Genomic DNA, 3,894 nt, shown 5'->3' with positions numbered 1-3,894 from the left:
CTATTAAAAATGGGGTACAGAGCTAAACAAAATATTGTCAACTGAGGAATATCAAATGGCTGGAAGCATCTAAGGAAGTGCTCGACATCCCTAGTCACCAGGGAAATGCAAATCAAAACAACCCTAAGATTCTACCTCACACCAGTTAGAATGGCTAAGATTAAAAAACTCAGATGACAGCAGATGCTGGCAAGGTTGTGGAGAAAGAGGAACACTCCTCCACTATTGGTGAGATTGTAAGCTGGTACAACCCCTCTGGAAATCAGTCTGGCAGTTCCTCAGAAAACTGGACATAGTCCTACCTGAAGACCCAGTTATTCAACTTCTGGGCATATACCCCAGAGAAGCTCCAACATACAACAAAGACACATGCACCACAATGTTCATAGCAGCCCTATTTATAATAGCCAGAAGCTGGAAAAAACCCAGATGTCCTTCAGTAGATGAATAGATACAAAAATTGTGGTACATTTACACAATGGAGTACTACTCAACTATTAGAAACAATAACTTTATGAAATTCCTAGGAAAATGGATGCATCTAGAGAATATCATCCTGAGTGAGATAACCCAGTCACAAAAGAACAGACATAATATGCAGTCACTGATGATTGGATAGTAGCCCCAGAAAGATCTGAATACCCCAGAAACAACTCACAGACTATATGAAATTCAAAAAAAAAAAAAAAAAAAAAAAAAAAGTGAAAGCCCCAGTACTTCTTAGAAAAAAAAAATAATTGTATAGCACTCTGTCAGAGTGTGGTACACCTAGACCTTAAATCATTAATAATTCAAGAGCTAAAAATATAGGCTTGTGGCAATTTTTTAGTATTCAAAAATCATTATGTTTATACACACCAAGAAAACTCTGTTTCCATGTTATGTTCTGTTCTACATGTACTTTATGCTTATGGTTACTAGTAAGATATCAATGCATGGTATCAAACCTTTAAAAGAATCAAGTACTGACAAAAACATATTCATATAGTTTTATGACAAAATGTTTTTAAAAATCTGTACACGTTCTCATCATGGCGGACCCTAGAGATAAGGCGCTTCAGGACTGTGGCAAGAAGCTGCAAGAGCACAAGGAGATTGACGGCCATCTTAAGGAGTGTGAGTGAGCCTTGACACACCCTCTAGTGCCTGAACCAGCTTCCGCCTTGGATAGAGCAGAGAGTGGGCTTGAAAACACAGCGCCCAGCTTGGGAGGGCCCGAGTCCAGGGATGAGGCCCTTTGTCATCCCGCCCCGCGCTGGGGTGCAGCGCTGCCTTGGCCGTGGTAAGGGAACAATTAAAGGAACTTACCAAGCAGTATGAAAAGTCTGAAAATGATCTGAAGGCACTACAAAGTGTTGGACGGATTGTAGGTGAAGTGCTTAAACAGTTAACAGGAGGAAAATTCAATGTTAAAGCAACAAACGGACCAAGATACGTTGTAGGTTGTCGTCGGCAGCTTGATAAAAGTAAGCTGAAGCCAGGAACTGGAGTTGCTTTGGCTATGACCACACTAACCATCATGAGGTATCTGCCAGGAGAAGTGGATCCATTGGTTTACATGTCTCATGAGGATCCTGGAAATGTATCTTATTCTGAGATTGGAGGCCTGTCAGAACAGATTCTGGAATTAAGAGAGGTTATATATAGAATTACCTCTTACAAATCCAGAATTATTCCAGCGAGTAGGAATACCTCCAAAAGGCTGTTTGCAATATGGTCCACCAGGCACTGGGAAAACACTCTTGGCACGAGCTGTTGTCAGTCAGCTGGACTGCAACTTCCTAAAGGTTGTATCTAGTTCTATTGTAGACAAGTACATTGGGGAAAGTGCTCGTCTGATTAGAGAAATGTTTAATTATGCCAGGGACCACCAGCCACGCATCATTTTTATGGATGAAATAGATGCTATTGGTGGCCGTCGGTTTTCTGAAGGAACATCGGCTGACAGAGAGATTCAGAGAACTTTAATGGAGTTACTAAATCAAAATGGATGGATTTGATACTCTGCACAGAGTTAAAATGACCATGGCTACAAACAGACCAGATACACTGGATCCTGCTCTACTGTACCCAGGAAGATTAGATAGAAAACTACATATCAATTTACCAAATGAACAAGCAAGTTTAGACATACTGAAAATCCATGCAGGCCCTATTACAAAGCACGGTCAAATAGATTATGAAGCAGTTGGAAAGTTTTCAGATGGTTTTAATGGAGCAGACCTGAGAAATGTTTGTACTGAAGCAGGTATGTTTGCAATTCGTGCCGATCATGAGTTTGTAGTTCAGGAAGACGTCATGAAAGCAGTCAGAAAAGTGGCTGACTCCAAGAAGCTAGAGTCCAAACTGGACTATAAACCTGTGTAATTTACTACAAGGTTTTCGGTGGCTGCATGACAGATATTGGTTTAATGTAAAAATAAAGTTAAAGAAATATGTATTGGCAATGACCTCATTGAAAGTGAATAAACATGTGTAGGGAACATAATAAGCAATAATTCGGTCATCCTTTTAAAATTGGTACAGAAGGAAGTTGTGTGTTTGTTAATGTTGCATTTACTGAGGCAGAATTTACAGAAGACATGCTGAAGCTTTCCGTATTTGCTTTGTGAGCATTTTGTACAACATTCAAAATGGTTTGAGATAGTAGAGGAGAGTACTTCTTATGACTTACTTTATATTTTGTTTCCTTCGTCCTAAAAAAGAGCAATAAAATCTGTTTTAGTTGTCCTCTAAAAAAAAAAAATCTGTACATGTATCTCTCTTTTTAAATAAAGTTGTAAGAAAAAAAATAATAACTGGCTTCCGTATTATAAAATCTGTAGCCTTTCCATAAACATCAGTTCATTTAACGCAAGTCTTATGAACTCGTAGTCAACATAGTAAACTGAGGCTGAGGGGAAGTTTGCTCTTGCACAGTTGCTTGGCTAGTGGTAAGACATTAGGGTGAGAAGCCAAGTCTTCTGACGGCTCTCACACCTCATTGCTGCATTTTCACAACAAGCATTGAAAGACACTATAATAAACATTCTCACAGACACTGCTAGGCTTTCCACTTAATAGAAGCATTTTCTTTTTTTTTACTGGCTATTTTCTTTATTTGCATTTCAAATGTTATCTCCTTTCCTGGTTTCCTCTCTGGAATCCCCCTATCCCATCTCCCCTCTCTCTTCCTCTCTGAGGGTGTTCGTCCACCCACTCCTTCCCACCTCCCCACTCTGGCATTCCCCTACACTGGGGCATCAAGCCTAATAGAAGCCCTTTCAAGAGAGTTACAGACATGATTCTTGAATTTCTGGATAAGAATTAAGCACCTCTACTTACAAAGGACTCTAATGCAGTGTTAGAAATTTCTGAATCCTGCAGGACTCCAAAGACCCCAAATTAAGGTTCCCTCGGCATCTAAATGCAATCTTGAGATACAGAGATGTTAAGGAAGATGAAGTTTGAAGTTCTTTACTCTTTCCCTTAATTACACTGTTTCCCGTGCTTACTTAGTTGTCTTTTCGGCCCATATTCAGACCACATAAAACGATTAAAGAAATTAGTATACATTTGCTAAGCTTTAAGGATGAGTGGCTGCTGCCATCATGGAATCCTAGTGTTCCCACAGGCATGTCTAAGATTAGCAACAGACTTGGATATTTCAAGAAAAGTAGCAATTTGGAAGCTTCTTTCCCCCAAATATAAGAGCATACTGCAGTCTAATTGGCTGGTTCCATCTAACTGAAATGGTGACATCATGAATCCAAAAGGGCTTTATTCAGTGACAGCAACTCAGTGCTGCCTCGAAATTCCTAGGTCTCTTCAACAGCTTAGGGAAAGCCGGAGTAAACAGTCATGGATCACTAATTCACCTAAATATCTACCCCCACCTCAAGTCTTAACCCCAGT

At 39.9% G+C, this 3,894-nt stretch overlaps 1 pseudogene across 1 annotated transcript; it reads left to right on the top strand.

Moving 5' to 3' along the window:
- The first annotated feature begins 1,031 nt into the window (after positions 1–1,031).
- On the top strand, positions 1,032–2,367 carry LOC308431760 (26S proteasome regulatory subunit 10B-like; annotated as a pseudogene). Its single transcript has 2 exons — positions 1,032–1,120; positions 1,288–2,367. The product of its transcript is annotated as a 26S proteasome regulatory subunit 10B-like (transcript).
- The last annotated feature ends 1,527 nt before the right edge of the window (positions 2,368–3,894 follow it).

This window comes from Micromys minutus, assembly GCF_963924665.1.
Source record: "Micromys minutus genome assembly, chromosome: 17".
In the NCBI taxonomy this organism is placed as follows: Eukaryota; Metazoa; Chordata; class Mammalia; order Rodentia; family Muridae; genus Micromys; species Micromys minutus.
This window is presented reverse-complemented; position numbering and strand designations above follow the sequence as displayed.